We start from the raw sequence: 24,194 nt of genomic DNA, 5'->3' as shown, positions 1-24,194 counted from the left end.
GCCTTGTTGCTGCCGTCGTCGTCCCCTCGGCTCGTCTGCAGAGCCACCCCTTTCCCGAGGCGGCCTCGACATTCATCGGTGATTCAGCGACGACGTCTCGCATCTCCGTCGTTTGCACAGCAGCTGCCGGTCCGTGACTCACGCCGCCGCCACCGATCTTCCTCAGTAGCGACTCATCGAGTGTCTCGGCTGCCTTGCGGTCAGCTTCCGGCTCCGTTGCCAAACGACCTCGCGACTGCCACCCCCCGCCAAGCTAAGTCCCCCATTAGTCTATTTCATGCCCCCCCCCTTTTCTTATTTCTTGTTGAGGGATTATACATGCATTGATAGTTCTTGCTCAATTCAGCTAATTTTTAGTCGACAAATATGTTTACATCCCTGGTTCTGTGCTCTTAAGTTCCGTGGTAGATTGCCTACTTATTCTCATGAAAACGTTCTATCATGCTTCTATTATGTGGGGAAAAAGGGGGAGTGTTACCTCTCCACTGGCTGTGGCTTCTTGTGATCTCTGTCTAGCTAGCTTCTCGGCTCCAACTCCCTCTCACTTGGCTCACTGTATGCGATTGTCTTTGTGTTGGTGAGGGAGGGAGGGCTGAGGCCTATTTATGCTTGTGGTCTAACTGAAAGCCTGAAAAAAGGGCCTGTTATCTCTGATTGGGGAGCAGTCTTTGATGGACTGGTTTTGCTATTAACTCTGCAGCATTTTAACTGTTTTTGGCTTCATGTGGGTGCCTAGTACTTGGTGTATTTATGGAGTGTTGTCTCATTTGGCAGGAGTATAAGGGATGGCAGGAGTTTGCCACTGATTCCCCTGCTGTGGTCGTTCAACAACCAAGCTGGAAGGGCAAGCCATTTCTGGTGGTAGCAGCCTTCATTCTTACCTATTTTGGTGAGTTTTCGGTTCCCACATCAGATAGTATTGTCTCTCATTCTCATTTGGTTTTGCTTATCCAATTGCCTTGTTTGCTAATGCATTTCCTTGTTAGTTCGGTTGGTGCTCGGCAGAGAAATATGGATGCTAAGTGTGGTTCTCACCTTGGTGTCCCAGTTCGTCTGGCCGCTTGAGCTGGGCTAAGACCGGGCCTGACACGTGTCCTATGACTCGAATTGTAATAGCGTAGCCCCACGTGTAAACTTTCTTTAACATGTAAAATAGTTAGTTGAGTTGTGTATTTCGTTCTTTTTTTTTCTTTATTTTCATCGCCAAAATTTGTAATACACGTTTTAAATTGGAAATTCTAAATATCGTGTTTTTGTTTACTCAAGATTATAAACGAATGCTCTTTCATTCTCTTTCTTTAAATTCTAGTCTTTATTTCATAGTTTCCGAGAAATTAGATCGCGGCTATTACATTCTACCTCCCTTAACAAAAATTTCGTCCCGAAATTTTGTCTCGGTCAGGCAAAAAGCTATGAGTATTTCTCTTTCATCTTGTCCTAAAGCTCTCACGTCGTCTTCTCGCGGCTGTGGTGCTTCCATAGGACTTTTACTATTACGATAGCTTTATTTTTCAATTATTTTATTTTTCTGTCCAGAATTGCTTCTGGCTTTTCTTCATAGCTGAAATCTGGTTCTAACACCATTTCTTCTTGGTGTACTAGGTGTTTGGGGTCAAACACGTATTTCCTCAATTGTGATATGTGAGACACATTGTGTACATTCCCGAAGCTTGGCGGGAGTGCTAATCTGTATGCCACAGGGCCAACTGTTTCTAGGATCTCGTAAGGTCCGATAAAACGTGGCTTTAGTTTGCCCTTGACGCTGAATCTAGTTATCCCTTTCGACGGGGATACTTTCAGTAAAACTTTGTCTTCCCGCTTTGAACTGTAAATCGGTTCTGCGAGCATCTACATAAGATTTGTGTCTATCTTGAGCTTCTTTGATTCTCTCTTGGATCTGTCGGACGATTTCTATCATTTCCTCTCCGAAGTCTGGTCCGAGAATTCTTCTCTCACCCACTTCATCCCAGTAAAGTGGTGATCTACATTTCTTCCCATAGAGTGCTACATATGGGGCCATTTTGATGGTTGCCTGGTAACTGTTGTTGTAGGCGAACTCTATAAGTGGAAGTACTGGCTCTCAGCTTACTCCACGATCGAGCACTACGGCTCTCAACATCTCCTCTAATGTCTGAATCGTCCTTTCGGACTGTCCGTCCGTCTGTGGATGGAATGCTGTGCTGAAATTCAGTCGAGTGCTTAACTCTCGCTGTAGGCTTATCCAAAATCTAGAAGTAAATTTTGAGTCTCGATCCGAAGTGATCGTCACTGGTACACCATGCAGGTGCACGATTTCTTGCACATAAATCTGTGCCAATTTATCTGATCCGTAGGTGATACGAATTGGTATGAAGTGAGCACTTTTGGTGAGGCGATCTATAATCACCCAGATGTCAGTATTTCCTTGCTTAGATTTTGGCAATCCTGTCACAAAATCCAGTGCTATATGCTCTCATTTCCATCCTGGAATCTCGAGAGGCTGCAACTTCCCCTAGGGGCATTGATGTAAAGCCTTCACTTGCTGGCAAGCCCGACATCTTTCTACAAAAGATGTTATACTTCTCTTCATGCCATCCCACCAAAATTGCTTCTTCCAGTCCTGATACATCTTTGTACTTCCAGGATGGGCAGTGTAGGGCGTCTCATGAGCTTCACTCATGGTCTCGTTCCAAATTGCCTCATCGTTGGGTATGCATAGTCTTCATTCGAATGTGAGAGCGTTATCCGACTCTTCACGGTAACTATCTCCTTTGCCGGTCCTCACTTTGAGACAGACCTTTTCTAGGGCCTCATCACGTCTCTAGGCATCGATGATTCCGGCTCTTAAATCTGGTTTTATGACCAAGGTGGAAATTCTGCTATCCACTGTTTCCGGGGCTCTTACTATCTCCAGTCGCATCTTGGCGAATTCCCGGATAAGCTCCTCCTCTTGTGTGAGGAAAGTAGCCACTTGAGGTGTACTCTTTCTGCTCAAGGCATCTGCTACCACATTGGCCTTGCCTGGGTGGTAATTTATACCGCAGTTGTAGCCTTGACTATTTCTAGCCATCTGCGCTGCCTCATGTTCAAATCCTTCTGCTCAAAGAAGTATTTGAGACTCTTATGATCTGTGAATATCTCACATCGAACTCCATAGAGATGATGTCTCCAAATCGTCAAAGCGTGTACCACTGCCGCTAGTTCCAAGTCGTGCGTCAGGTAGTTCAACTCGTGCGGCCCTAATTGACGTGACGCATATACAATCACCTTGCCCTTCTGCATCAGCACGTACCCGGGTCCGACCTTTGATGCATCTGTATACACCACATAGTTGACTCCCGCTTCTGGCACAGCTAGAACTGGCGCTGTGGTCAACTTTTCCTTTAGCAACTGGAAGCTTGCTTCACATTCTGGGGTCCCATTGACTTTAACTCCTTTCTTGAGCTGTTGAGTCATCGGCCTCGCTATTTTAGAAAACCCCTCAATGAACCTTCGGTAGCATCATGCCAGTCCTAGGAAACTCTGAATTTCATTAGGCGTCGCTGGTGACTGCCAACGTTGCACGGCTTCAACTTTAGCAGGGTCTACTCGGATCCCTTCTGCTGTCACTAAGTGTCCAAGAAAGTTCACTTTGTTAAACCAGAACTCACACTTGCTAAACTTAGCATAGAACTTCTCGGCTCTTAACGTCTCTAACGTAGTTCTCAAGCGCTCCTCGGGTTTCTTCTTGTTCTTTGAGTACATGAGCACGTCGTCTTTAAAAGCTAGGACGACCTTGTCCAAATATGGGCGGAACACGCGGTTCATTAGGTTCATGAACACGGCTGGGGCGTTTGTAAGCCCAAAAAGGCATTACAGTAAACTCGTAATGGTCATATCTGGTGCGAAGTGCAGTCTTAGGTATACCGTCTTGTCGAACTCCCAGCTAGTGATAACCCGATCTCAAGCCCATCTTCGAGAATACGCTGGCTCCTCGCAGCTGGTCGAAGAGGTCGTTGATTCTCGGTAGAGGTACTTGTTCTTGAGGGTTAACTTATTTAGCTCTCGATAGTCGATACACATTCGCAAAGTCCCATCCTTCTTCTTCATGAAGAGTACTGATGCGCCCAAAAACGATACACTGGGTCTGATGAAACCCAGGTCTACTTATTCTTGTAACTGGATCTTAAGTTCTTCTTATTTCTTGAGCGCCATTCTATATGGTGACTGAGATAATATGACTGATTCAAGTCATTCCTTTAGTAATTCATTTCGTCTGGGTGATGAGGCTATTTCTAATCTTAGATTTCATCGCCTGATATTGAGTTCTCTAACGCTTGCATCGATCGTAAAGGTAGTCATTGAGCTGCCATAATGATCTCGTAACCTCTCGCTCAGTTGAGGTAGTCTACTTTTACCGCTTTCAAGGTGCTTTTGTGCTTACTGCGACTCTTTCGTCATGATTTAGTACAGACTTGTTCTACTCGCGTCAATCCTTGAATATGGGTTTAGTGCATGTAGAGGTGTTGGCTTCTTTCTCCCAACGCTACTGTCTCCATGCCCTTTTGGTTCGACTGAGCGATTCATGGTGAAATAATCTAGCATGACTTTCCAAAGTGATCTAGATCTCGTGTCTAGATTAACATAAAACTCTATCGACAGCTCCTTTCTGAGCCGTTTAATTGAGACGTGGCATATCGTAGAATAATTCGTCGCATGTTATTGCCAACGTTTGCCCTTGCTCTATATTATAGGGCTCTAAATCCTGTTCTCTTGTGATAACTTCTTTTAAAAGGGAAAATTCGATTTCTCCCTTCATAGTAGGGACGGTGAGGGTAGCGGTGCTATCACGCGTTCCTCTTCCCGAATGTCTCTCCAGCTTTAGCCTTTTTCCTGGCCACCTCTTAGACGAATCCCTTTTGCTGATGGGATTTGTTCCGTCAAACATAAACTACGAATACACTCGTACTTTCTCCATGGCTTTCATTACATGCCCATGATTGAGTCTTTGTTCTTGTGGCTTACTTATCTTACTCGGAGTAAGCATTTTGATCGTTCAAACTACCATATAGGTCTTTTACGTCTTCGGACATCATTTAATCCACAAGTATTCCTTGATATTTCTCTACTCAAGGCTAGTTGCTTCTCTATACAACAAAATATTCGATCTTCCACCTGCTGGTCACAAGCGGTACGTAGATTCGAAGTATTTAACGCTTTGCTGTCGGTTATGCGACGCTTCTGGTTGGTGCATCATTTCCTGCACGTGTCTCCATGGGGACGTATTTATTATGCGTATCTGAAAGAAACTGAGACCATGCCTTTTTCTGCTAGCCTCGTATCAATAACTCGATGATTAATCTAATAGTCTTAACTTGGATTATTATTCACACAAGAGAGTATGACTGAAAGTTTGAAGGGCTACTGAATACCCAACTGGACTAGAATAACATCTCTTGTTCAACTTATATGAATTTTTGTCGATAATCGACCTTGAAGGTAAGTATTGAGTTCATTCAAAGAACTACATAGTTCAACTGGTTCCAGGCAAACTCATAGAAGCTGAGGCTCACCCCTGGTGGGAGCTAGAAATAATCATGAGATAGGTCATGAAAACCGGATGGAAATGAATTAACTGTAAATTCCCATAGTAAGCTGCAAAATAGGACAATACAGTTGTCCAATTAAACTGAAAGGATCTGGGCATCAAGGACAGTGGTTCAAACATGTCATCGCCTAAGATGATCAACCACGAAAATTTATAAACGTAGGCGATTTCAATGAAGGAACATTGATCATGTTTCAAAGGCATCTCGATATGGAATAACAAAATCACATCAATGATTTCATAGGTTCATTAAGGCAACGCATTGAAATGAACTATTCAGAAAAATCAGCTAGGGCAAGCTTGTTAGGGGAAAGGTGCAATATGCTTGCCTTAACTTCGAGCTGCAGAAAAAATTCCGAGACTAGGAATAATGCATGTACTGGAATCGAGGTCGAAAAATTTCACCTTTGTAGGATTTCAAAATAGGGAGGTAAAAAGTTCCAGCACCACATGAAATTCCCTGAGGAAAATGTTTAACTGTCTTGATCACTCTGGGGATCACAACGTAAGCATCGTAAGAATGAAATTTCATTGCATAGGTCCAAGAAATCGAGATATAAATCTCCAATATTGTGGCTCAAAGGAGGCAACAACAAATAACGATGCTTGGAACATAAGAGTATCCCAAATTTGGGAACTGAAACTGAGTCACCGCTTTCCTGAAGAGAATGAAAGTGGCGTACTACTTGCAGAACGTGAGTCAATCAAAGGTCTTAATAGCCGACAGGACATCGTTGTCCCGGAGGTTCAAAGAATGTCTGAGGAATACGCTCATTCCGAAGATCATAGATATGAACAACTGTAGAATTTAGGGTTTACGACTGGAGCTTAAACAGTCAAAACTTTACTCTTTATGTACGATGAGTCAAAAGGACTGCAGTCCATAAGCTGGAAATGAGTCAAACCTCGCACAGAAAAAGGAACACTGACATGGTACTTGCGAGTCAAAACTAGAGTCTGAATAGACGAGGGTATCGTCCTTGGAAGGACTCTTAGAAGGGATTTCATTGGGAATCCAAGTAAGTACTATTGATTATAATCATCGGTTCTAGTTATGTGACACTCCCTTGTTTTTCTTGTGGAGCTCGCACATGATAAACGCGTTCTGGGAAACCATACATTCCAAGATGGGGTTCCTCGTGCTGTTAAACTGATAACCGCAGCTGGAGGTCATACTTTCATATCGTTCTCGATAACTTAGAACGCTGATTCTGGTAAAACATTACATTCTCCATCGTGCTTCGTAGCACGCTATAAGTATCGCTTCTGGATCACGTAGCCACTTGGGCTTGTTACGCCACATTAGATCACTTTACTAGGTCGCGGGTACGATCTCTTTCCGTGTAGGGATGTATCTCCCGAACAGGCTTGAAAGTAAACTATTTTTGTTAAAACTTGGTCTTTGTAAAGACATTGGGAACTTCTTGGTTCATCGTCTAGTATACATATGTATACTATCTGTGTGCTTAAAAGAATGGACTTCCTTTAATTGCTGTCTATAAGTAGTACAATAGTACTTTTTGGCTCGTCTTTCCTTTCTCATAATTCCTTGGAATTTGAAGCTTGCCCAAACTGATGGGTTTTAGTTGGTCTCGTCGCCCTGGAGGGCGGTAACAAATTCTCGTTCTGCTAGTACTTGATTCTGCATGTCTCACCTAAGGTACTTTTCTGAAGCACTCTAGGTTCACATACATAGTCCCCATGACATCTATACATTCATGTCAAGCTCTTTAAACATAAATCACAGATACATTAAGCATATCTCATGCAAAGTATCAGCTAGCACGTTGCGTCTTGCAAACTTTTCAAATAAACATTTTCGTTCCCATTTAGGGCTATGAATTTTTTTTTTTTTTTTTTTTTTTCTTTTTCTAAAAACTTAGAAAATTTCATTTTCCTTCTCAAAATGGAAAAATATTTTCTTTCTTTAAAATTCTCTTTTCTGGACGAGCGGGCGTCGACCCCTGTTTCTGGTGCAGTTGATCGTGTCGAGCTGAGGTGTTGGGATCTTGTACTGATCATTCTGTTCACTTCCTAGCCTAGTGCTACTGTTCTGGACTGAGGCTTAGAAGGAAGGTTCTTGGGTCAGAGCGAAAGAAAAGTGCTCTGATACCACTCTGTCACGACCACATCTCCCTAGTCAAAGAAAGTGTAGCTTTACCGCGACTAAAACATACTGAAACTGTCTTAACTCATCATAAGATGCTTAAATCAAAAGAAACATTGTCTGAAGTGTGTTGAGGGTACAAATCATGCTGAATCAGAGTAGTTATGGGAAATTGTCTTTGTTAAATGAATGTTCTGAATTTGCGCAACGGAAGAGTACCAAGACAGATGTAATATGTATGAAGACATACTACACCCGCTACCTTCCTACTTATTTGGTCTTCTGTCCCAACACCTCCTCGGCTTCGACAACAATCAACCTGCACATTAAGGAAAACAAAATGCAGGGCTGAGTACTTGATGCACTCAGTGGGCTCATGCCGAAAACTGTTTTTCTTTTAGTTGTCAGCCAAGCTGAGTGAACGCGGGGTTTTACTGAAAATCTATCCCGGTCACTAAAATCTGTTATTTCTTTCTGAAAATAGACTGCAGTCATTTAAACTTCTGATGATATGCCATATCAGCTGCGTGAATCGGGAATGTGGCCACATTCCACGACCACTGGGCCGGCCAACCTGGCGCTAGCTCACGACCCACGGACCGGCCAACCTAGCGCTAGCTCACGGTCCCTATGTGTACACTAGTCCGAGTAGGATTTACTGACCTACTGGGACCCGAATTCGATTTAACTGGGTTGGCATAGCCAACAGATAGGCAATCATAAAACAAAACATGGCATGACAACTCATTCAAATAATCATATTTTCACATAAAGCATGCTTTAAAAGAAGGAAGAGAAACCCCACCTCAATTGCTTAAACTCTTGCAAAGCGGGTGCTTTTCCTTTCCTGAGATTACGCGTCGAGCAACGACGTCCTTTACAAAATTTAATACGCTTAAATTAGGCTTTAAAAAGTATAATTGTTTATCTTGCATGTATGCATGCCTAAACGTGCTCTTTTATTTTATCTCTTTCTTTCTAAAACTTAGAGATCTATATTCTTTAATTAAAACTGTGACTATTAAAGTCTGCTTTAATTCCTTATCGAAAAGCTATCCCACACGGCTTAATATTTCTTTCTTCCGTGGCTTAGGAATTAATTCCAGAGATAAATTCTTATGCCCAGCCCCTTTAATTTTCGGCCCAGCTCTTTTCTCCTTACTCTTTTTTGATTTTTCTGTCTGAGGCCCAGATTGTAAAATAATTTGCAAAGGCCCAATTTTCTACTTCTTTTTCTTTAATTAAACTGAAGCCCAAGATTTTAAATCAGGCCCAAGAGAAAAAGAAGGCCCAACTTGATTAAATTCTAGCCCAGAAGATGAAATAATGGGAATTGGCCCAGTGGAGGATATACTCCCTCTCCACCGTCGGCTATCTCTCTCTCATTTCTGAAATTTGCCAAATTCCCAAATTGAGAGCAAATCCCTAATATTTCCTCTCTTCCGCCTCGTCGTAGCTTCCTTGCAGCAGCCAACACCGGCGCTTCCTCGACGGCGAGGAATTCGACGGGGTCAGCCCGTGTTCCCTCCATCGACGCATCTTGTCGCGCCGTCCGTTCAACTCTGGCCCGCGACGGGTCGCTGTGTACTCGCGACGACATCGGTGCTCGAGCACGACATCACCGCCACCGCCAGCCGTCGAGGACTGGCAGCCGCCTTGTTGCTGCCGTCGTCGTCCCCTCGGCGCGTCTGCAGAGCCACCCCTTTCCCGAGGCGGCCTCGACATTCATCGGTGATTCAGCGACGACGTCTCGCATCTCCGTCGTTTGCACAGCAGCTGCCGGTCCGTGACTCACGCCGCCGCCACCGATCTTCCTCAGTAGCGACTCATCGAGTGTCTCGGCTGCCTTGCGGTCAGCTTCCGGCTCCGTTGCTAAACGACCTCGCGACTGCCACCCCCCGCCAAGCTAAGTCCCCCATTAGTCTATTTCATGCCCCCCCCCTTTTCTTATTTCTTGTTGAGGGATTATACATGCATTGATAGTTATTGCTCAATTCAGCTGATTTTTAGTCGACAAATATGTTTACATCCCTGGTTCTGTGCTCTTAAGTTCCGTGGTAGATTGCCTACTTATTCTCATGAAAACGTTCTATCATGCTTCTATTATGTGGGGAAAAAGGGGGAGTGTTACCTCTCCACTGGCTGTGGCTTCTTGTGATCTCTGTCTAGCTAGCTTCTCGGCTCCAACTCCCTCTCACTTGGCTCACTGTATGCGATTGTCTTTGTGTTGGTGAGGGAGGGAGGGCTGAGGCCTATTTATGCTTGTGGTCTAACTGAAAGCCTGAAAAAAGGGCCTGTTATCTCTGATTGGGGAGCAGTCTTTGATGGACTGGTTTTGCTATTAACTCTGCAGCATTTTAACTGTTTTTGGCTTCATGTGGGTGCCTAGTACTTGGTGTATTTATGGAGTGTTGTCTCATTTGGCAGGAGTATAAGGGATGGCAGGAGTTTGCCACTGATTCCCCTGCTGTGGTCATTGAACAACCAAGCTGGAAGGGCAAGCCATTTCTGGTGGTAGCAGCCTTCATTCTTACCTATTTTGGTGAGTTTTCGGTTCCCACATCAGATAGTATTGTCTCTCATTCTCATTTGGTTTTGCTTATCCAATTGCCTTGTTTGCTAATGCATTTCCTTGTTAGTTCGGTTGGTGCTCGGCAGAGAAATATGGATGCTAAGTGTGGTTCTCACCTTGGTGTCCCAGTTCGTCTGGCCGCTTGAGCTGGGCTGAGACCGGGCCTGACACGTGTCCTATGACTCGAATTGTAATAGCGTAGCCCCACGTGTAAACTTTCTTTAACATGTAAAATAGTTAGTTGAGTTGTGTATTTCGTTCTTTTTTTTTCTTTATTTTCATCGCCAAAATTTGTAATACACGTTTTAAAAGATGAAAAGGCACTCTTGAGCGCTATACAAAAGGAGTAATCAACCTGCCCCACCAGTAAAGATGAAAGTGTTGGGTCTAGAGGAAGTATATCCGTATTATGGTCCGCCAGGGGAAGAAGATTACCAATCCCAGGTAAATGCAGTGGGGAGCTGGAATCAGAATGGAAGCTTGAACCCAGGGAAGCAAAGGGATGCCCCGTGGAGGGACTACCCTAATTTCAGATGGACTGATGGTAACCATAATCCGCCACCCCAACCACAGAACACGAACTATTCCAACCCACCTGAGAATCAACCTAACTGGTCTAGCAGAAACCAGGAGGGACAAAACTGTTAGGGTTTGTATACTAGAAATCACCTTTCGAGTGATTGAATACTGTAAAACTCTAATAATAATTTTCCAATGAATGCAACAGATTATTTTTGTCATAATGTTGTTATGTTTTACATTTAATTGATGTTTATTGCATATTTAAATTTATAAGTGAACATAACATAAGTCTAAATCTTTGTTCTAGTAGAGCGGTTGTGGGCTGCGCTCAATTTAAAGTACGCGGTCAGTTCTGAACAAAGAAAAATAAGAATTTCACAACCCAGATAGACCTACACTACCAATCATTAAAGGTTGCAATGTCAGTCCGATTATTTCTAAGCCTTATTGAAATATGATGACGTTGGTGTAGTATAGCACTGAACGGATCTAACAGCAAGACAAGTCTTTATGCTATCTATTGAAAGACGAGGTCTTGATAATTAATTTCTTAATCAATGTACGTTAGCATTGAGCATACGATATTGAGTATCCACTACTTTGACTTACCAAAGGTGCGGGTTTTTCGTCACCCAACGATCTAGGTATATTGGGTAGTGGTGATCATTATCTAGCGGTGCTAGGATTGCTATTATTTTGAATCGTGCGCGAGGAGAGTCTCGTTTGATAACATCCACAAGAGGAGCTCAAAACAAGGTTTTATTATTCGGAACCTAGCTAGTTGGAGTTTAATTACTCTATGAATAATAAATAAGAGTTTCTTGCTAAGTCCACTCTTGGAGAATAAAATAAATAAATTAATTAAGTGCATAGCAGACGTTAATTAATTAATGGATGTTTCTATCTTAAGGGCGAGAAATGAATTAAACAAATAAAAGGAAACCTGAAATACTTGTAATTTCGGATTTGGAAAGGCAGTGCAATATTACACCTGTAGTGGCTGCTTGTAATATTCCAATATAAGCTTATATTAAATTGTGGGTTCGGTTTAATTAGTAAAAAGCTAATTGGGTGAGGCCATGTCCAAATTCTTCCTAAGATCCCTGACTGGGCCCAATATGTGACTTAATATAAATAGTAGAATAAAGGAGACAGAAAACACAATTATTATTGCTAGAATTTTCATCCCCCTCTAGAAAGAGAGAGAATTCGAAAATTGCTCCCACCGTGAGCTGAGTTCGGTCTTCATTATTCGAGTCCTAGTATTCTGGTGAGATTTGCCCACACAAATATCAGTATACAGTCCGGGACACCAGTCAGAAGATCAGAGGTTGAGTACTGAAGATCTTCACGTGGAGACGGAGCAAGCCATCATCGATTCTTGATTGAATCAACGAGGTAAATTGGCTAATTCCGTAGTGAGCATGTTTTAGGGATTTTATATGCTAAAGCATGTTTTAATTCAAGTTATGAGCATGATACATGTGATGATTACATGAATAGAATTTGTCTAAATAATCTACTAAATAGATCAAATTTATGTGATCGAATTTCATCCACGCTTCCGCTGCCAACCCCTTCAAGAACAACTGGGGTAACCGGAATCAAAGCAACCGGTCTAACTGGCTCAACAGAAACCGGAATAATCCAGCAAGTTCTTATGTTCCACCACACTAGAGAAGCTACACGGGCAGCAACTCAAACCCTAAACCTAATCAACAAGGTAATCAGGGATAGATCAATCATTACAATACCAACCAGGGACCACCGGGGAATAGAATTACGCGAATAGAATTTATGTGATCGAATTCCATGCACGCTTCCGCTGCTAACCCCTTCAATTAGCATCGGAGCCAGTCTTTGGCTCTGATTATTTGGATTTAAATTTCGCGAAATTCATGTATGCATGTATTATTTGATTGCGAAGCATGTTCTTGGTGTTTTGTTCAATTAATTATGCATGATGAACTCAAGAACTATCGAATGAAAGAACCTGAATTACTCGATCGTACGAGACGTGCGATCCGTCGGTGCTCGCGCCGAGACGGATCGCACCACACGCGATCGTGAAACAGGGTTGTCGATTGAGTGGGAGCGGAGGGATCACGATCACGGGGCGACGCGCTGATGAGCGTGGGCTCGAGCGCGGCGCCGGCCGAGACCGCAACCCCAAGGCGGCCCCCGCACCAAGGCCGACTTGAAGGCTGGCACGGAGTGGTGGTTCGTCCGAGAACCACCGAGACACCAGGCGCCGAGAGCTGGAACCTTAGGCGGAAGGAAGGGTGGTCAGAGCTGGCCGAGAGCGGGCGCGCCACCGTGCGCGCCGCTGACCGAGAGCTCGCACCACCCGACGGCTCGGATGTCCGAGACGAGTGTCAAGATGCTGGCCGAGAGGCGCGCGCCACCGCCTGTGCTCCTGGCCGAGAAGAGTCGGCCCCCGACGAGCCGAGACGCCGTGACGGGTACTCGCCGCTGGCCGAGAGGAGCCGCGCCTCCGCGCACGCTCCTGGCCGAGACGCTGGCGACACTCGACGAGCCACTGGCCGAGACGCAGGCGCGCCACCTGCGCTCTGGTGGCCGAGACGCTTCGTGGGTTGTGGTCCGACGAAGAACTCATCGGATTTTCGTCGTTCATCGTTCGTGCGAACCTCGTACGATGAGATAACGATGAAAGATTATTTTAATAATTATATAATTTTGAATTAAAAGATATCATTAAAATATTATTATTTAATGGAAATAAAATCTTTTTGGAGGATTACCTAGATTTTAGGAATATTTTTATTATTATCTATATCTATGGAAATAAATAATTTTATTTTATTTCTAGATGTTATGGATGAGAATAATTTAATAGTTTCCTAATATTTATCTAGATTTTATGAATATTTTTATTATTATCTATATCTATGGAAATAAATAATATTATTTTATTCGTAGATGATATGGATGAATAGTTTCCTAATAATTATATATCTAGAATCCTAATTAGGACAGATATGTATGAATACATTAAATAATAAATCTTCTCTTCCTAATCTTAAATACGAAAATAATTTGAATTTAATTTTTCATGTCTTATTAAGAATTAAATAATTTAATTATTTTAGATATATCTTATAGTAGACATGAATAAGAATTAAATACTGGAACAATATTTTCTTAATGGAAGACGCCAATTATATATAAAGGATTCAATTATCCAGCATATTAAATACCAACAGAATTTAATTAAGTCTTAATCTGCCTCAAGGCTAAGGATAATTGAATAATAACCATAACCTAAAATATTTAAGCTGTAATTACGAACTCAACGTTTGTATATGGTCTCCACCAATTGGTCGGTAATTTATGAAGTTGTTTCCAATATTATAGCCACCTGCACTGTGGGGACAATAATCCTAGGAAATAGCGAGTTCATAAGGAGGACTTCTCTATTATAAATAGTATGAACTAGAATGCGGTTTCCAATATTATCGCCACCTGCACTGTGGGGACAATAATCCTAAGAAACTACGAGATTCAGAAGTTCACACAGAATTTATGGGATAGCTTGATCTTGTTACCAGCGCATGAGCATTGTTATAGGAGTGTGTTGTAGAAATGAGATTCTGTAATGCTAAATTCGGTGGTCTTGCTTAGGCAACATTAGGCGGCCATGCCACTCTGTGGTCTCTGGACTATTCGTCAGTGTTGTGACCAGTAAAAATTGTAAGATTTTAATGCGTATAAACTTCCTCTGGAGGATACAAAATTTTAATTTTACTGTTGTAAGATTTTGAAAAGTTTTATGGTTAATCTAATCAAACTTCTTACATAAGTTTATGACACATGGTAAATATTTTGTTTTTCAGTGCAAATCAAATCGTCAATATGTCGTTCAATCCTCTTTCTGCAATACTTAAAGAAAACAAACTCGAGGGCCAAAATTACATAGAATGGAAACAAAATTTGGACATCATTCTCACAGCAGATGAGTACATCTTTGTACTCACAACCCCGCGACCTCCAGTGCCACCAGCTAATGCTGCGGCAGGAGACAGAGATGCACACAGATGGTGGCATAAGGCGAATAAGATGGCTAAGTGATATATGTTGGCATCTATGTCATCCGTACTCAAGCATCAGCATTCAGCCATGGAAACTGCCGCCGAGATCATGCAGAATCTCAAGAATCTTTTTGGTACTCAGAATCGAATGACTAAGTCTCAAGCCTTTCGGAGTATCATGTCGAAGACTATGAAGGAAGGATCGTCTGTGAGGGACCATGTCCTCTAGATGATGGGCCACCTCAACCAAATTGAGGTCTTGGGAGGGACGATCGATCCCGAGTCCCATGTGACTATTATCCTTCAAAGTCTTCCCCCTAGCTTCCAGCAGTTCAAGCTCAACTTCGAGATGAACAAAAGGAACTACACCATGGTAGAGCTGTTGACTGGACTTCAATCGGCAGGGACCTTATGGTCTAGGCTAAGGCGGCCATGATGACTTCGGCGCCTCGTTCATCTGGCTTCAAGCCTAGCGCGGGAAAAAGGCAGGCACCGAACTCAGGATCGACCAAGATAGCTAAGGGAAAGACGAAGAAGAGGGCAAACAAGAAGCCCACGGGGAAGTGTTACAAGTGCGGAGAGAAGGGGCATTGGAAGCCAGATTGTCCTAAAAAGAGCAAGGCTACAGGTATGCACCAAGCTTTAGTAGTCGAGTCATGTTTGGCTTCGAAGTCTACTTGCACTTGGGTTATTGACACTGGAGCCACTGATCATATTTGTTTTGATCCTGACTTAATGCAGGTGACAACACGGCTACGTAATCGTGAGATCGAGGTCCAGCTGGGCGACGCTACAAAAGTGGCGGCCGTAGCAGTGGGAGACATTTATTTGCGTTTTAGTAGTGATAAAATTTTGATTTTGAAGAATGTTCTGTTGATACCTTCTTTTAGAAGAAATTTAATTTCAGTTTCTAAATTAGTTTTTGATGGATATTCGATTTCTTTTAATGACAACTGCGTTATTAAGAAAGATGGTTCTCATATCTGTCGTGGTATCATGGAAAACAATATGTACACAATCACATCTACACAGTTTAAATCGCAAATCAGAACTCAATACAACATCGAAAATTTCAAAGAAACGAAAGGAACCTTCAAGTTCAATGAACGAAACGTACTTATGGCACCTTAGACTTGGTCATGCCAATGAAAGGAGGATCCATTCTCTTGTTCAACAAGATCTTATTAAAGATCTAGAGGAGGAACCTTTTCATAAATGTGAGTAATGCTTAGAAGGTAAGATGACCAAGAGGCCTTTTCAGGCTAAGGGCAATAGGGCCAAGGAAGTACTTGTGCTCATTCATTCCGATGTATGTGAACCAATGTCTACTGAGGCAAGAGGTGGTTTTCAATACTTCATCACATTTATTGATGACTTTTCAAAAATTGGATACGTCTATTTGATGCGCCACAAGTCAGAGTCTTTTGATAAGTTCAAGGACTTTAAGACTCTTGTGGAGAAGTATCATGGTAAGAGTATCAAAAGCCTACGATCTGATCGTGGAGGCGAGTACCTCAGTGCTGAGTTTTTGGACTACTTGTCGGAGTCGGGAATTGAATCCCAACTGACTGAGCCGGGCACGCCCCAGTAGAACGGCATGGCTGAAAGAAGGAACATGACCTTATTGAACATGGTCCGATCGATGATGAGTTATGCACGGCTACCTACTTCGTTTTGAGGACATGCCTTGCTTTCTGCAAGCCATATTTTAGACAATTTATCGTCAAAATCCGTACCTACTACTCCTTTTATGAGTTGTGGACTGGGCGCAAGCCCAATCTAGCACATCTCAAGATTTGGGGTTGCCGGGCTCATATATTGGAAAAGGATCCAACTAAACTAGGATCAAGGACGGAGGTATGTTTGTTTATAGGGTACCCCAGAGGAACGAAAGCTTATGAATTCTTTAGTCTCCGAGATAAGAAAGTTATTGTGAGCACTCACGCCACATTCTTAGAGGAAGACTATGTAATGAATCATAAACCCAACAGTGAAGTGGTTCTTGAAGAGCTAACTTCTGTCACAAATTCCATTAACCAAGAACGAGTACCAAGTGTACAAACAATTCCAGAAACTTCAACTTCTATTCCAAGAATTGTAGTGCCGCGTCGCAGTGGGAGGGTCTCACATGAGCCCGAAAGATACATTGGTTTGGGGGAATCTATGGATCACTCCTCAGACAGCAATGTATTAGATCCCTGGAACTTTGCGGAAGCGCAGGCAGATGTCGATCATTGCGAATGGGTGAAAGCAATGGATTCAGAACTACAATCTATGATAGACAAAGACGTCTACGATTAATCCGTCCTACCCGAAGGCTGTACTGCCGTTGGGAGCAAGTGGATATATAAACGTAAATGTGGACCCGATGGACGAGTTAAAGTCTTCAAGGCAAGACTAGTGGCTAAGGGGTATACCCAAAAGGAAGGTGTCGATTACGACGAGACTTTCTCCCCAGTGGCCATGCACAAATCGATCCGGATACTATTGTCTATAGCAGCTTATATGGATTGGGATGTATGGCAGATGGACGTTAAGACTGCGTTTCTAAATGGCGGTCTTGAGGAGACCATCTACATGGAACAACCCGAAGGTTATGCCATAAAGGGCAAGGAACACATGGTTTGGAAGCTTAAGAAGGTCATTTATGGCCTTAAGCAAGCATCTAGATCGTGGAACCAGTGTTTCGATCAAACTGTTCGCAAGTTTGGATTCAAAAAATGCCCAAGTGAAAGCCGTGTGTACAAGAAGGTTGAAAAGAAGAATGTAGTGTTCTTAGTTTTATATGTAGATGACATTCTTCTAATTGGAAACAATAAAAAGATGTTGTCATCAGTACGAACATGGTTGTCAAACCAGTTCGAGATGAAAGATATGGGAGACGCGGGACACATCCTCGGGATCAAGGTTCTTAGGAATCGAGAAAAGAAGATGTTGTGCTTATCTCAAGAACCTTACATCGAAACAGTACTTAGTCGCTTTAGCATGCAGGACGCCAAGAAAGGTTTCTTACCTTTTAGACATGGCATCCATCTATCTCAAGAGATGTGCCCCAAAACGCCGTCTGAGATACAAGCAATGAGAAGGATTCCATATGCATCGGCAGTTGGAAATCTCATGTATGCTATGCTTTGTACGAGGCCAGATATTTACTTTGCTGTTGGCATGGTGGCAAGATATCAGTCGAATCCGGGGCCAAGGACATTGGACAGCCGTAAAGAACATACTCAAGTACCTTAAACGGACTAAGGACTATGCTCTAGTTTACAATACAGTCGAGCTCTGTCCTTTGGGATATTCTGACTCAGACTTTCAAGCTGATCAGGACTCGAGAAAATCTACTTCAGGATATGTGTTCACCTTAGGAGGTGGAGCCATAATTTGGAAGAGTGTGAAGCAGAAATGCATCGCGGACTCGACCATGGAAGCCGAGTATGTGGCCGCTTCGGAGGCTGCAAAAGAGGCAGTATGGTTCAAGAACTTCCTTATGTATTTAGGTGTGGTTGCGAATCTGCCCAAGAGCATCATGGTTTATTGTGACAATTGTGGTGCTGTGGCAAATTCGAAGGAACCAAGAGCTCACAAAGCGAGCAAACACATAGAGCGAAAGTATCATATCATAAGGGATATAGTGCAGAGAGGAGACATACAAGTGGTCAAGATTGCGTCAGAGAACAACCTGGCAGATCCTTTTACAAAGGCATTGGCGGTAAAACCGTTCGAGGGCCACGTTTAAGGGATGGGAGTTCGACTCATTAAAGACCTAAACTCGCTTTCAGTATAAGTGGGAAAAATTTGACGTGTGCACACTGTTTTGTATACTCGAAAGCTGTTTTGAGTATAAGTGGGAGATTGTTAGGGTTTGTATACTAGAAATCACCTTTCGAGGGATTGAATACTGTAAAACTCTAACAATTATTTTCCAATGAATGCAACAGATTATTTTTGTCATAATGTTGTTATGTTTTACATTTAATAGATGTTTATTGCATATTTAAATGTATAAGCGAACATAACATAAGTCTAAATCTTTGTTCTAGTAGACCGGTTGTGGGCTGCGCTCAATTTAAGGTACGCGGTCAGTTCTGAACAAAGAAAAATAAGAATTTCACAACCCAGATAGACCTAGACTACATATCGTGAAAGGTTGCAATGTCAGTCATATTATTTCTAAGCCTTATTGAAATATGATGACGTTGGTGTGGTATAGCACTGAATGGATCTAACAGCAAGACGAGTCTTTATGCTATCTACTGAAAGACGAGGTCTTGATAATTAATTTCTTAATCAATGTACGTTAGCATTGAGCATACGATATTGAGTATCCACTACTTTGACTTACCAAAGGTGCGGGTTTTTCGTCACCCAATGATCCAGGTACATTGGGTAGTGGTGATCATTATCTAGCGGTGCTAGGATTGCTATTATGTTGAATCGTGCGCGAGGAGAGTCTCGTTTGATAACATCCACAAGAGGAGCTTGAAACAGTGTTTTATTATTCGGAACCTAGCTAGTTGGAGTTTAATTACTCTATGAATAATAAATAAGAGTTTCTTGCTAAGTCCACTCTTGGAGAATAAAATATGTTAATTAATTAAGTCCATAGCAGACATTAATTAATTAATGGATGTTTCTATCTTAATCGCGGGAAATGAATTAAACAAATAAAAGGAAACCCGAAATACTTGTAATTTCAGATTTGGAAAGGCAGTGCAATATTACTCCTGTAGTGGCTGCTTGTAATATTCCAATATAAGCTTATATTAAATTGTGGGTTCAATTTAATTAGTAAAAAGCTAATTGGGTGAGGCCATGTCCAAATTCTTCCTTAGATCCCTGACTGGGCCCAATATGTGACTTAATATAAATAGGAGAATAAAGAAGACAGAAAACATAATTATTATTGCTAGAATTTTCGTCCCCCTCTAGAAAGAGAGAGAATTCGAAATTTCTCCCTCCGTGAGCTGAGTTCTGTCTTCATTATTCGAGTCCTAGTATTCTGGTTAGATTTGCCCACACAAATATCAGTATACAGTCCGGGACACCAGTCAGAAGATCAGAGGTCGAGTTCTGAAGATCTTCACGTGGAGACGGAGCAAGCCATCATCGATTCTTGATTGAATCAACGAGGTAAATTGGCTAATTCCGTAGTGAGCATGTTTTAGGGATTTTATATGCTAAAGCATATTTTAATTCAAGTTATGAGCATGATACATGTCATAATTACGCGAATAGATTTTGTCTATATAATCTGCTAAATAGATCAAATTTATGTAATCGAATTTCATGTACGCTTCCGCTGCCAACCCCTTCAAGAACAAATGGGGTAACCGGAATCAAAGCAACCAGTCTAAATGGCCCAACAGAAACCAGAATAATCCAGCAAGTTCTTATGTTCCACCACACTAGAGAAGCTACACGAGTAGTAACTCAAACCCTAAACCTAATCAACAAGGTAATCAGGGATTGATCAATCATTACAGTACCAACCAGGGACCACCGGGGAACTTCCACCCCAATAAAGGACATGGATCTAGCCACCACCAGGGGCCGATCTCTAGTCAGCAGAATCCTAGACAGTCGAAGGGTATCGACGAATTGGTGGGTGATTTGGTCAGCTCATGACTCAACTTTATTTTACCCAATCAATACCCGCAAGTGTACGGGGTTATTGTAGCATTTAGCAAGCAAGAGTATATCATATCTCAAAGAGACAATTAAGCTTGAACCTAAGTACCACGAACAAATTTCAACTACTATCCAGACAATAAGAAATTTTTTAGGTTTGAAACTAGCAACTACCGAAAGCATGTAAATTCAGAGATTAAATTAAAGCACGTAAACAAGAAAGCAATTATGCAAGTTGTTGAATAAATCACAATTTTAGATTAAACCCCCTCACGAGGTGAGAAATCTGTAGATTAGGTGTAATAATTGAAGTCCCCTTATAATTCTTAAACCTAACTCCTAACAGTTTGATTAGATTAATGATCACACTAATAATCTCAACTCTCTCGAGTTCTATTGAATTAAGGTGTGAATCAATCACAATTCTAGATTACACCTAATCGAGAAACGCAGTCTTAACGTCCATCTGCCATACATCCTAATCCATATAAGCTGCTATAGACAACAATATCCGGATCGATTTGAGCATGGCCACTGGGGAGAAAGTCCCGTCGTAATCGACACCTTCCTTTTGGGTATACCCCTTAGCCACTAGTCTTGCCTTAAAGACTTTAACTCGTCCATCGGGTCCACGTTTACGTTTATACATCCACTTGCTCCCAATGGCAGTACAGCCTTCGGGTAGGACGGACAAATCGTAGACGTCTTTGTCTATCATATATTGTAGTTTCGAATCCATTGCTTTCACCCATTCGCAATGATCGACATCTGTCTGCGCTTCCGCAAAGTTCCAGGGATCTAATACATTGTTGTCTGAGGAGTGATCCATAGATTCCCCCAAACCAATGTATCTGTCGGGCTCATGCGAGACCCTCCCACTGCGGCGCGACTCTACAATGCTTGGTGTAGAAGTTGAAGTTTCGGGAATTGTTTGTACACTTGGTACTTGTTCTTGGTTAATGGAACTTGTGACATAAGTTAGCTCTTCAAGAGCCACTTCACTGCTGGGTTTATGATTCATTACATAGTCTTCCTCTAAGAATGTGGCGTGAGTGCTCACAACAACTTTCTTATCTCGGAGACTAAAGAATTCATAACCTTTCTTCCCTTTGGGGTACCCTATAAACATACATACCTCCGTCCTAGATCCTAGCTTAGTTGGATCCTTTTCCAATACATGAGCCGGGCAACCCCAAATCTTGAGATGTGCTAGATTGGGCTTGCGCCCCGTCCACAACTCATAAGGAGTAGTAGGTATGGATTTTGACGGTAAATTGTCTAATATATGGCTTGCCGACAGCAAGGCATATCCCCAAAACGAAGTAGGTAGCCATGCATAACTCATCATCGATCGGACCATGTTTAATAAGGTCTTGTTCCTTCTTTCAGCCATACCGTTCTACTGGGGCATGCCAGGCTTAGTCAGTTGGGATTGAATTCCCGCCTCCGATAAGTAGTCCAAAAACTCAGCACTGAGGTATTTGCCTCCACGATCAGATCGCAGGCATTTGATACTTTTACCATGATACTTCTCCACAAGTGTCTTAAAGTCCTTGAACTTATCAAAAGACTCTAACTTGTGTCTTAAATGTGATGAAGTATCGAAAACCACCTCTTGCCTCAGTAGACATTGGTTCACATACATCAGAATGAACGAGCTCAAGTACTTCCTTGGCCCTATTGCCCTTAGCCTGAAAAGGCCTCTTGGTCATCTTGCCTTCTAAGCATGACTCACACTTATGAAAAGGTTCCTCCTCTAGATCTTTAATAAGATCTTGTTGAACAAGAGAATGGATATTCCTTTCATTGGCATGACCAAGTCTAAGGTGCCATAAGTACGTTTCGTTCACTGAACTTGAAGGTTCCTTTCGTTTCTTTGAAATTTTCGATGTTGTACTGAGTTCTGATTTGCGATTATTAAATTGTGTAGATGTGATTGTGTACAGATTGTTTTCCATGATACCACGACAGATATGAGAACCATCTTTCTTAATAACGCAATTGTCATTAAAAGAAATCGAATATCCATAAAAAACTAATTTCGAAACTGAAATTAAATTTCTTCTAAAAGAAGGTATCAACAAAACATTCTTCAAAATCAAAATTCTATCACTACTAAAACGCAAATAATGTCTCCCACTGCTACGGACGCCACTTTTTTAGCGTCGCCCAGCTGGACCTCGATCTCACGATCACGTAGCCGTCTTGTCACCTGCATTAAGTCAGGATCAAAACAAATATGATCAGTGGCTCCAGTGTCAATAACTCAAGTGCAAGTAGACTTCGAAGCCAAACATGACTCGACTACTAAAGCTTGGTGCATACCTGTAGCCTTGCCCTTTTTAGGATAATCTGGCTTCCAATGCCCCTTCTCTCCGCACTTGAAACACTTCCCTGTGGGCTTCTTGTTTGCCCTGTTCTTCTTCTTTCCCTTAGCAATCTTGGCCGGTCCTGAGTTCGGTGCCTGCCTTTTTCCCGCGCTAGGCTTGAAGCCAGAGGAACGAGGCTCCGAAGACATCATGGCCACCTTAGCCTGGATCATAAGGTCCTCTGCCGACTGAAGTTCAGTCAACAGCTCTGCCAAGGTGTAGTTCCTTTTGTTCATCTCGAAGTTGAGCTTGAACTTCTGGAAGCTAGGGGGAAGACTATGAAGGATAATACTCACCTGGGACTCGGGATCGATCGTCTCTCCCAAGACCTCAATTTGGTTGAGGTGGCCTATCATCTCGAGGACATGGTCCCTCACAGATGAGCCTTCCTTCATAGTCTTCGACATGATACTCCGAAAGGCTTGAGATTTAGCCGTTCGATTCTGAGTACCAAAAAGATCCTTGAGATTCTGCATGATCTCAGCGGCAGTTTCCATGGCTGAATGCTGATGCTTGAGTACTGATGACATAGATGCCAACATATAGCACTTAGCCATCTCATTCGCCTTATGCCACCGTCTGTGTGCATCTCTGACTCCTGTCGCAGCGTTAGCTGGTGGCACTGGAGGTCGCGTGGTTGTGAGTACAAAGATGCACTCATCTGCTGTGAGAACGATGTCCAAATTTTGTTTCCATTCTATGTAATTTTGGCCCTCGAGTTTTTTTCTTTAAGTATTGCAGAAAGAGGATTGAACAACATATTGACGATTTGATTTGCACTGCAAAACAAAATATTTACCATTTTTCATAAACTTATGTAAGAAGTTTGATTAGATTAACCATAAAACTTTTCAAAATCTTACAACAGTAAAATTAAAATTTTGTATCCTCCAGAGGAAGTTAATACGCATTAAAACCTTACAATTTTTACTGGTCACAACACCGACGAATAGTCCAGAGACCACAGAGTGGCATGGCCGCCTAATGTTGCCTAAGCAAGACAACCGAATTTATCATTACAGAATCTCATTTCTACAACACACTCCCATAACAATGCTCATGCGCTGCTAACAAGTTCAAGCTATCCCATAAATTATGTGTGAAATTCTGAATCTCATAGTTTCTTAGGATTATTGTCCCCACAGTGCAGGTGGCGATAGTATTGGAAACCATATTCTAGTTCGTACTATTTATATTAGAGAAGTCTACCTTTTGACCTCGCTATTTCCTAAGATTATTATCCCCACAGTGCAGGTGGCGATAATATTGGAAACAACTTCATAAATTACAGACCAATTGGTGGAGACCATATACAAACGTTGAGTTCGTAATTACAGCTTAGATATTTTGGGTTATGGTTTTTATTCAATTATCCTTAGCC

At 42.3% G+C, this 24,194-nt stretch overlaps 2 long non-coding RNA genes across 2 annotated transcripts; both read left to right on the top strand.

Moving 5' to 3' along the window:
• Window positions 1-828: 828 nt before the first annotated feature.
• LOC121743453 lies at window positions 829-1,172 on the top strand. Its single transcript, XR_006038280.1, has 2 exons — window positions 829-889; window positions 987-1,172. It is a non-coding gene; the product is annotated as an uncharacterized LOC121743453 (long non-coding RNA).
• Window positions 1,173-9,076: 7,904 nt separating this feature from the next.
• LOC121743446 lies at window positions 9,077-10,498 on the top strand. The gene is made up of 2 exons (XR_006038274.1): window positions 9,077-10,215; window positions 10,313-10,498. It is a non-coding gene; the product is annotated as an uncharacterized LOC121743446 (long non-coding RNA).
• The last annotated feature ends 13,696 nt before the right edge of the window (window positions 10,499-24,194 follow it).

The sequence above is a fragment of the Salvia splendens genome, chromosome 8 (genome assembly GCF_004379255.2).
Source record: "Salvia splendens isolate huo1 chromosome 8, SspV2, whole genome shotgun sequence".
Lineage (NCBI taxonomy): Eukaryota > Viridiplantae > Streptophyta > Magnoliopsida > Lamiales > Lamiaceae > Salvia > Salvia splendens.
Note: the sequence above shows the minus strand (reverse complement) of the source record. Positions and strands in the feature narration are given on the sequence as shown.